The sequence below is a fragment of the Phascolarctos cinereus genome, unplaced genomic scaffold (genome assembly GCF_003287225.1).
Source record: "Phascolarctos cinereus isolate Bilbo 61053 unplaced genomic scaffold, phaCin_HiC Scaffold_9;HRSCAF=440, whole genome shotgun sequence".
Classification (NCBI taxonomy): domain Eukaryota; kingdom Metazoa; phylum Chordata; class Mammalia; order Diprotodontia; family Phascolarctidae; genus Phascolarctos; species Phascolarctos cinereus.
Window position 1 is genome coordinate 258,150,699 of NW_027556402.1, and position 11,590 is coordinate 258,162,288.

An 11,590-nucleotide genomic window follows, 5' to 3' on the forward strand; every position below is an offset into this window, starting at 1 on the left:
GGGCAGGTCGAATGACTGAAGGCCAAATGAAATGACACATAGTTAGCCTGCCCTGTGTAAACCTTGAAGTCTTCTCTGGAATCCAGCTACAATAGCTGTGGGAAAGGGGCCAGGGTGAGAAGCACTCACCTGTCCTAGGTGAGGCCACAGTGCATAGAGTGCTGGGCCTGAAGTCGGGGAGACCTGAGTTCAAATCCAGCCTCAGACTCTCACTAGCTGTGTGATCCTGGGCAAGTCATTTAACTTTGGCCTGCCTCAGTTCCTTCTTCTGTAAAATGGGGATAATAATAGCACCTATCTTTCTGGGTTGTTGTGAGGATGAAATGGGATAATATTTGTAAAGTGCCTAGTATGGAGGAGGCAAGATAGAAAGGCTTATTCCCTCCCTCTGTCTTGGCTTCGTTATCTCTCTGTGTAGAGTGAGGAGCTGGGTCTCAGCTGGAATATTCTCTGTTCTGAGACTTCCCCTGCCCCTAGCTCAGATGCTCTAGGTTAGAAGGTCCCTCCTGGCCCTGACATTCTGTTCTATGTTCTAAGGTCCCTCCCTTCCCTGAAATTGTAGGTCCTAACACTCCTCTCAGCCCAGATATTCTATGTTCTAAGGTCCCTCCCAGACTGGACATTGCATGTTCTAAGGTCCCTCTCAGATCTGATAGTTCATGTTCCATGTTCTAAGGTCCCTCTTTTCTGTGATATTCTCTGTTCAATTAGTTAAGCAAATGTCTCCTATGTGCTGGGCACAGTCATTGCCCTGAATCAGCTTTTGTTCTATTTGGGGAGGGGGAGAGAGAGAGGAAAGGAGGGGGCAGATACAAGACATAGACGAATTAGAAGGAAGTTGGGAAACTGAGGTGGGAGAGTTCAGTAAGCACTGTGGGGCTTGGGGAAGGCTTCCCCACAAGGATTCTGAGAGGGGGCGATGAGGAGGGGGCACCCTTCAGGTGCCATGACCTTGCTATGCAGATGGAGGGACAGAGAGGAAGGAGAGTCAGGGTCAGTGAATGGCCTGCGATACAATGTGGACGCAGAATGGAGCTGGTGAAGAGGCTGATATGAGACAAGATTGGAACGGAGAGGTAGGAGCCAGGGAGCTCAGGGCCTGAAGTGCCAGGCTAGGAAGGGGTAAACTGTAGAACCCTGAGGAGCCCCTGAAGATGTTTGCCCTAGGGAGTGGCAGGGTGAGGCCTGTGCCTTAGGAAGGTGACTTGGACAGCTGTGAGGCAGCACAGATGGGGCCCACTTTTCTAGGAACAGGCTAGAGAAGGATAGAAAGGCCCATCCCCAGAAGGCTGGCCCTGGGTCCTGGGTTCTAGGCCAGGCAGCTGGAAAAACAAAGAAAAACTGCTGAATGGCCCTTAGGGCTGGGGTCTGCTTCTGTCTCTGCAGGAATGGGAGCAGAGTGGGGGAAGAAGGGGCAGCAGGCAAGCTGTCTGTCTGTCAACATGAACGCACTTAGTAGGTCTGGAAAGGTGAGATGCTGCCCAGCCCAGCTGTGCAGATTACCTTGAATTATTTGAACATTGACGTTAAAAGAAAAAAAAAGCAAAAGAGAAAGAAAATGGAAGATAGAAGGAAAGTAAAAAGGGAGCTTTCAGATTTGGAGTCTGAGAGAGAATGCTTAAGTAAATAAGGGATGGAGGGGATCCCAGAAGATAATACAGACAATTTCAATCGCACAACTTTACAAAGCCTTTGCATGCCAAAATGCAGCCCAAAGAGCAGTCCTCCAGACCCCCAAAAGCTCCATCAAAGCAGCTCTGAGAAAAGTCTGGTGTCATCCTTGAGACAGAGAGGAAAGGAAAACCAGCAGGCAAGCCTCAGGCGGATTCCCCAGAGAAACAGTCAAAGGGCAGAAGAAAAGAACCACAAGGAATCATCAACAGGAGCAAAGATGGGCAGAAATAAATGAATTAACAGGAAGGAAAACATAAAGGAAGAGAACGCCCAGCCCGCCCAGCCCACCCTGCCCCGGCAGCGGCAAAGATGACATAAACCAGAAGCAGTGGTGGGAGAAGCTGCAGGGAGGTTGGGCATCGTCCTTTGTTCTCCAAGGCAGAAATGACTTCACTATGCTAGAGTCAAGTTACAGCGTGTCAGACTGTGGCTGATCAGACCGATGCGACCTGGGAAGGCTCTGCCACAGGTCAGGCACACTCGGGCTGGGTCCTCTGCCTTGGCACAGTTCTGCTCATAGAGTACAGCACCTTCCCTGATGAGGGCACGCCATGTGGGGCATTCCTCTGCCAGCGTCTCCCATGTCACACAATAGATTCCAGAGTTCTTCAGACCGACCTTGAGAGTGTCCCTGTATCGCTCCTTCTGCCCACCATGTGAGCGCTTGCCCTGTGTGAGCTCTCCATAAAATAGTCTTTTCGGCAAATGTACTTTTGGCATTCGAACAACGTGCCAGCCCATCAGAGCTGCACTCTCTGTCGCAGTTTGAATGCTTGGCAGTTTGGTTTGAGAAAAGACCTCAGTGTCTGGTATCTTCTCCTGCCAGGTGATCTTCAGAATCTTCCTAAGACAATTCAGATGGAAGGGATTCAGCTTCCCGGCGTGGCGCTGGTAGACCGTCCAGCTTTCACAGGCATACGACGATGAGGTCAGCACGACGGCTCTGTAGACCTTCAGCTTGGTTGGCAGTCTAATCCCTCTTCTCTCCCACACTTTCCTTTGGAGCCTCCCAAACACTGAGCTAGCTCTGGCAGTGTATGAGTCAACCTCAGTAACAATGTGTACAACCCTAGAAAGTACCCTACCGAGGTAAGTGAATTCATCCACAGCATTCAAAACTTCTCCATTTGCTGTAACTGATGGTTCCACATATGGATGGTGTGGGGCTGGCTGGTGGAACACCTGTGTTTTCTTAGTGTTAATCGTTAGGCCAAAATTAGCACAAGCAACACAGAAATGATCTGTACTTTGTTGGATCTCAGTTTCAGAGGCTGAATTGAGCGTATAGTCATCTGGGAACAAAAAATCATGCACCAGCATTCCCTCCACTTAGGTCTTGGCTTGTAGCTTTTTCAAGGTAAATAATTTACCGTCAGCGCAATAGCTGACCTCGATGCCATTTTCATCGTCATTCAAGGTGTTTGACCACATGGCCAGAAACATCCTGCTAAAAAGCATGGAAGCAAGCACACAGCCCTGCTTCACTCCCCTGGTGACTGGGAAAGCGCGAGAACGTCGTCCATCACCCAGAACCCAGGCAAGCGTGCCGCCATGGAACTGACGCACAGTGCTGATGAACTTCTCCAGGCAACCAAATTTTAACATGACTTTGGTAGACAACTGTCTGTCAAGGCCTTGGTCAGATCAGAAAACGCTGTGTATAGACCTCTGTTCCGCTCTCGTCATTTCTCCTGGAGTTGTCAGGCAGCAAACAGCGTATCAACCATTTCTCAGCCCATTCTGAAGCCACACTGGCTCTCAGGTAGATGACCATCTTCCAGGTGAAGGATCAGTCTACTGAGGAAGACTCTCCCAAGGATCTTTCCAGCAATGACTGAGAGAGACCCCCTGTGATTGTCACAGGGCATCTATTTCCTTTACTTTTATAGAGATGGACAATGGAGGCGTCTTTGAACTCCTGAGGGATAACCTCCTCTTGCCACATAACCCAGGAATTTTCAGTCAGCTTTTGTATGAGCGGCGGACCCCTGCCTTGTAGATCTCTGCTGGAATAGAATCAGCACCAGGTGCTTTGCCACATGCAAGGAGCCTAATGGCATTCAGAACCTCTTCTTCAGCTGGAAATTTGACTAGAGAGGGATTGAATTCAACCTGAGGTGAATGGTCAATCGCTTCAGCATTGATTGATGACGGTCTGTTGAGAACACTGTGGAAGTGTTCAGCCCATCTCTCCAGGATCACTAATCCTTATCACTAATCAATGTGGCTCCATCAGCTCTGAGTAGCTGAGATGCACCATAGGTCTTTGGCCCATAAATAGCCTTCAGGGTCATCATAAAAGTGCTTTGGATTATTACTATCAGCATAGAACTGAATTTCGTCTGCCTTTTTACTGATCCAAGAATCCTGCATCTTTCTAAGCTTTGTTTGTACTTTACTTTTCATGGAATTAAACGCTGCCTTGTTAAAATAGTGGATATATATATATATATATACACACACACACACACACACACATATGTACACACATGTGTTTATACATATGTATATACACACATGCACATATACACACGTATATGTATATATATGCTATCCATAGTATAACTGATAACTGAGAGGGTGAATCTTTCCTTTTAGGAAATATAGCACATATCAATTATGCTATGGATAGCACCTTCCAAGGGGCAAATATTGAAAGAAACAACAGACTTCCTGGAATATGAGATTCTATAGGAATCTTATAGGATAGGATTCGTGTGTGTGTGCGTGTATACATATATATATGGATATGATAGGGTTCTATATAGGATCATCTATAGGGTATATACTTACATAAGTATGTACACACATAATACATACATACATATTCCTCTATGTGTGTTTGCGTATGTATGTGTATAACATATTTGGAGTGAGAAATAAGTTCAAATCTTGCTTTAGACCCTGCTTCAGACATTTGTCATTATTTAAATATTTGAATTTCTAAAATTTATTTTTCTAACACTTTCAGTTTATACTCCCAAGAATAAAATTGTTGAAGCAAAAGGTATTAAATGCTACCTTCTTAGAAATGGATGAATTATCCTGCTGGTAAACCCTATGGAGTTCTCATTTTTCATTTAGCAGCTTCTGAATTTCCGCATCATTTCCATCAAACCAGTTTTGATGTCTGCGAGTGTTCTGGCCCAGATGAGTAATGCAGTGGTGCGCACCAAATCTCTGAAAGCTGCCCACACCTTTTCTGCTCCACTGTTGCCAAGTGTGTGTTGGCTGGACTTTCCCTCCAAGTTAGCAACAACCGTTCCTTCTCACAGAAGCACTCTAATCTGTTGACATTAATTCTTCTGATAGTTGTTTTGCCTTAAGCACACAGCTTTTGTTGAACGCAAATATTTAGCTTACAGAGGGTATCTGTGATCAGCCCAGCACTCCGCACTGCACATTGTCTTCATCACTTTCACATCCTGTCTGTCTCTTCTCCTTACAGTCACAGAGTCTATTAGATGCCAGTGTTTGCTGCAAGGGTGCATCCATGAAGTCTTATTGCATTTAGGTAAATGTAAGATAGTTTTGGTGATGAGAAGGTCATGAGATGCCCAAGTCTTCAGTAGTAAGCGACCATTGCTGTTGCTATTTCCAACTCCATTCCTCCCAAGGACTCCCTGCCATGTCAGGCGGTCTGAGCCTACTCTGGCATTAAAGTCACCCAGAATTAGAAGTGTCCTCTTTTGGCACATTGATGATAAGCATCTCCAGGTCTTCATAAAATTTTTATTTTGCCTCGTCAGGGCTCGTCATAACAAGAACATAGACACTGATGACGGTGGCATGGTGTTTTCTTGCAAGTGGCAATCACTTTGTCATGAGTCTGTCATTCACTCCTTTTGGTAGGCACACAAGCTTGTTGACTAGATGAGTTTTGATTGCAAAACCTACACCAGCTTCACAGCCCTCCCCTTCACTGTGGTCACTCCAGAAAACCCTGTATCCAGCTTTGACTTCAGGACGCTGGCCTTCATCTGCCTGCCTTGTTTCGCTCAGGGCCACTCTTTGGATGTGATACCTGCTGAGTTCTCTCCCAATGAGAGCTGTTCATCTTTCAGGTCTACTAGATTTTGTGTTGCCTATAAGTGTGTGCATATTCCATGTACCGAGGGTGAGTGGAATCATCTTTGCAGATGTTTTTGTACATTTTTTTGTGTTTCGACCCTAGGATGGGATCTTTGCCTGTGGTGGTAATCAGGCCAGGGTTGGGTAAGCAGACAATTTTAGGGTACCTTTTCTAGCCCCTTACTCACACGAGGGGTGAGCAGTGCAATTCTTAAAAATTGCCAAATCCCACTGCTGCTTCCAGTGAGAAGAAGACCCTACGGCCTGGGCCACCAGAGTTGTGACTACAGCTCCCAGTGTATCCACACCTGCTGCTTCATCATTTGTCTGTCACCACAGGACTTTGAGATAGATAAAAATGGAAAACTGGCACGGGTGATATCTTTTGATTTGTGGGTAAATTGGATTTCAGTGAGGCAGAGCTGCACAAAGTCGTAAGCCTCTGCTCTCTCTTCCAAAGTCATCACAGTCCAGCGGCGGGACAGAATCAAGACAGCTGCTCATGGCTCAACATGTGGTGGATGACCTTGCCATCTTCCATGTCTAGCCAAGCTCGAAACACTCCACATGCCTGCTTCTGCCCCCTTCATGGCCATTGAAAAAAAGTGTTCTCATCCTTGTATTCTGCCAGGGGAAGTCTTCACACGCTTGTGGTAGACACCTCCCCAACTCACTGACCGGTCTGAGAAGCTTCGGTTACCCTCAACCTGGTTGAGCCTGTCTGTCGAAACATTTACCAAGATGTGGCCACTGTGCACACTACAGCTTCTTGGAGCCACAGTTTGGGTGGATCAAGTGGACACCAAAGGTGGAAAGCAGCCCTCACACCAGAGGTACTAGTCTTCCCTGAACACACTCTAGACTCTAGACAGACTCATGGAAACACTGTTGGTGGCTCCAACAGCTTTGCCAAGAGAGATGAGAATTCTGTGATTTTGTTGTTGTTCAGTTGTTTCAGTCATGTCTGACTCTTCTTGAGTCAGTTGCAAGGGTTTTGTTTGTTTGTCTGTTTGTTTGTTGCAGATACTGAAGTGGTTTGCTATTTCCTTCTCCAGCTAATTTTACAGATGAAGAAACTGAAGAAAACAGGGTGAAGTGACTTGCCCAGGGTCACAGAGCCAGGAATGATCTGAGGCTGAATCGCTAAATCATGCATACAGTATATGATTGTGATGGAATGCTATTGTGCTTTAAGAAATGAAAAGCACAGGGCAGCTAGATGGCTCAGAGGATAGAGCATGGCCCTGGAGTCAGGAGGACCTGAGTTCAAATCTGGTTTCAGACCAGGTACTTGACACTTATTAGCTGTGTAACCCTGAGCAAGTCACTTAACCCCAATTGCCTCGCCAAAAAAAAAAAGAAAAGAAAAGAAAAAGAAATGAAAAGCAGGATGCCCTCAGAAAAATCTGGAAAGACTTACATGAACTGATACAAAGTGAAATAAGCAGAATCAGGAGAACATTGTACACAGTAACAGCATTATTATATGATGATCAACTGGGAATGACTTAGCTATTCTCAGTAATACAATGATTCAAGATAATTCTGAAGGACTTGTGATGAAAAATGCTCTCCATCTCCAGAGAAAGCACTGAGAGAATCTGAATGCAGAAAGAAGCAGACTTCTTTACTTTATTTTTTCTTGAGGTTTTTTTTTTTTGGTCTGTGTTTTTTCTTTCACAATATGACTAACATTTCATATGCTTTGCATGACTACACATGTATAACCTATATCAAATCGTTTGCTTTCTCAATGAGAAGGAGAGGGGAGGGAGGGAGAAACTTTGGAACTCAAAAAAAAATTAAAAGCAATATTAAAAATTGTTTTTACATGTAATTGGGGGGAAACATTAAATTAAAAAAATAAATTTTGCATATGCTTTGTCCCCAAGCTTCCAATGCTGGACACATGCCCCATAAAGGCCAAAGGCAGAAAGAAAAGTCCCACATGGACCCAAGTAATGCTAAGTGCATTTATTACCTTGAGTGTTTGTGTGTGTCAACCATTACCAAGTTCATTTTTAGAATGACAAACAGACATCAGCAAACCAGGAGAACAGCCTGAGCCCCAGAGTGGTGGAGCAGGCAAGCACCAACAGCCGGACCCCCCAAGTGCCTCACCACAGGCAGGGGAACTGGTAAACACCAGCTCAGAAAACCATCACGTATGCCACTGTTCTCAAGCTGCCAAGCATTCCAGTGCTTTAAAGAAGCCCGGGTGAGTAAGTGTCCTCTAGGGCCCAGACTCCCTACCACCATACCAAGAGCTCCAGTGCTGCTGACCCCAGGCCAGCACCAGGTAAGCTGCTAGACCCCTATAGACTCCAGCTGCCAGCACGTGAGGCCCCAGCACACAAAGCCAGTGACAAGGTCCTGGCTCCCAGCACAAGAAGCTTGGGTCAGTGCCCTCTGTGCTCCAGTAAGAGAGCTCAACTTTAAAAGCCAGGAAATAGGCAAACACCATGAGCAGAAAGAAACAGACAATGATCACAGATTCTTATTATGGGAACAGGGAAGAGCAAGGTATATATTCAGAAGAGGACAACATTGTCAGCATACCAACATCTGAAACCTCAAAGGGGAATATGAACTGGTCTCAAGCTCAAAAAGCCTTCTTGGAAGAGCACAAGAAAGATTTTGAAAGTCAAATAAAGGTAGAAGGAAAATTGAGAAAGGAAATGAGAGGTATGTCAGAGAGAGAGTCAATAGCTTGGAAAAGGAAAAACAAAAACGGATTGTAGAAAACAAGTTTTTAAAGAATACAATTGGCCAGATGGAGGAAGAGTACCCTAAAGAAATCAGTTCCTTAAAAAGTAGAATTGGCCAAATTGAAAAGGGGGCACAAAAATTCACTGAAGAGAAGAAAACTCCTTAAAAAGTGAAATGGGCCAAAAGGAAAAAGAGGCACAAAATCTAATAAAAAGAAACAATTCATTAAAAATTAGAATTGGGCAAATGGAAGCTAATGACTGTGTAAGATATCAAGAATCAGTCAAACAGAAACAAAAGAATGACAAAAAACAAACAAACAGAAGAAAGTGTGAAATACCTCACTGGTAAAACAACTGACCTGGAAAAGAGATCCAGGAAAGACAATTTAAAAATTATTGGTCTACCTAAAAACCATGATGGAAAAAAAAGAGCCTGGACAGCATCTTTCAGGAAATCTTCAATGAAAACTGCCCTGAGGTCCTAGAACCAGAAGGTAAAATAATCATTGAAAGAATCCACCAATCACCTCCTGTGATCCTGAAAGACATCCTAAATTGAAAACACCAAGGAATATTATAGTCAAATTCCAAAATTACCAGGTCAAAGAGAATATACTGCAAGCAGCCAAAGAGAAACAGTTTAAGTATCACGGAATCACAGTCAGGATTATGCAGGACCTTGCAGCTTCTACATTAAAAGATCAGAGGACTTGGAATGCAATATTCCATAAGGCAAAGGAGCTTGGACTACAACCAAGGATCAACTACCCAGTAAAACTGAGCATAATCTTTCAGGGGAGGAAATTGACATTCAGTGAAATTGGGGAATTCCAAATCTTCCCGATAAAAAGACTCAATAGAAAATTTCATCTTCAAATATAAGACTCAAGAGAAGCATAAAAAGGTAAACAGGAAAGAAAAAACAACATGTATTAATAAAGACAAACCGTTTACATCCATACAAGGGAAGATGACACTTGTAACTCTTGAGAACTGTATTGTTATTACAATATTTAAGAGAGGTATACATAGACAGAGGTTATAAGTTGGTATAAGTTGCCTTTGATGTGATGATAAAAAATGTAATTAAGTGGTGAAAAGGAATTGTTCTAGGAGAAGAGGAAAGGAGGAGGCTGACAAGGGTAAATTACATCACAAGAAAAGGCACAAAACCCTCTTACAGTAGAGGGAAAGAAGGGAGAGAGATGAGCATTGTTTGAACCTCCCTCTCATCAGATTTGGCTCAAAGAGGGAATAACAATCTGTTAGGTATAGAAATCTAATTACCCCATAGGAAGTAGGAGGGGAAAGGGTTGAAAGAAAAGGGGAGGGGCAGATAGAAGGGAAGGAAGAAGTAGTAAGGGGAAAGGGGGAAAAAAGGGAGGGGGCTGATAGACGGGAGGGCAGACTGAGGAAGGCGATGGTCAAAAGCAAAACGCTAGTGAGGAGGGAAAGGGAGAAAGTAGAAAGGAAAGCATAAACAGGGAAATAGGATGGAGAGAAAGACAGAGATAGTAATCATAACTGTGAATGTGAATGGGATGAACTCTCCCATAAAACAGAAGCAGATAGTAGAGTGGATTAAGAACCATAATCCTACAATATGTTGTTTAAAAACCTGGAAAGACTTATACTAACTGATGCTGAGTAAACTGAGCAGAATCAGGAGAACATTGTACACAGTAACAGCCACATTATGTGATGACTGACTTTGACAGACTTAGCTCTTCTCAGCAATGCAAGGATCTAAGACAACTCCAAAAGATTCATGATGGAAAATTCTATCCACATCCAGAGAAAGAACTCTGGGGTCTGAATGCAGATTGAAGCAGACTATTTGCTCTCCTTTTCTTTTGTTGTTTTGTTTTGTTCCTTCTTTGTCATGGTTCTTCCCATCAGTTCTAATTCTTCTTTACGTCATGACTAATGTGAAAATATGTTTAATATGAATGTATAAGTAGAGCCTATATCAGATTGCAAGTGGTCTTGGGGAGGGAGGAGGAGAAGGAGAGGGAGAAAATTTAAAACTCAAAATCTCATGGAATTGAATGTTAAAAACTAAAAATAAAGAAAATAATTATTTAAAAAAAGAAAGACAAAATTAAACTGCATGTGTGTTTATTTCTCTCAAACCTTGTGGAAGATGCATATAGAGATATGCATGTGAATTCATTGTAGACAATGAACCCAAAGATGGACAGAGCTTATATCTTCAGAGCAGTTCCCGTTCACCCCTTCCTCCCTTCCTGGCTCGGGATGCCTACATCAGCTAAAACTATAGTCTCCATATGTGTTCATCATAATATGAGAAAGGAATTTTCTTGATTGGATAGGTTGCAAATACAATAAGATAAGAGAAGTGTTAAAGTGTCAGTTGAAATAATATATCCAGGATATCTGTGTTCCTTCTATCATTAACATGATATGATATAAAATAACATAGCACATGTCCATAAAATACCGAGACAAGATACAAGATAAGAAAAGTCCCATTATTCAGGATAGTGTCTGGTTCAAGGCACCTTGTCCTCAGTAGTCATAAACAGAAGAATGCTCCTGGTCAGCTTCATTTGTCTTGTAGTTTCAGACACAGGAAGTGGCATTTTGAGTTCCCTTGAGAGTAAAGCATGTCTATTATGCCAGAGCACGCAAAGTATCATGGTGGGTGAAGCTCAGAGTGGGCTAAAATGTCTCTCCTGATTGGCCAATCCAGGTTTTAGGCCCTTCTTGGGTTTGGGGCTCAAAATGGTTTGGGGAGGGGGCCACATGTGAAAGCAGGAGACTTGTTCCCAGAGCAAATAAATTCTGGGTGGGGGAACAAGAAGTCAGTGTGATATTAATACTTTAGAGGCGGCCCCTCTTCTCAGACCTGGGACTCCTGGGCCCAAGGTTACATCTGAAGGCGGAGCTTGAGGTGCCATATGTGAAGAGATTGGAAGCTTTGGAGGCAGATGAACTCACCCAGAGGCCCCTGAGAGGGTGGAGGAGGGAGCCTTGGGGTACACCTGACCTTAGAGGGACGCAGATGCATGATCAGCCAGTCAGGTGGGAGGAGAAGGGAAAGAGAATTTTCAGGAGAACTATGGAAGGAGAGAGTCGGCCCCCAGGCAGGGAGTCAGCTAATAGACTCAGAA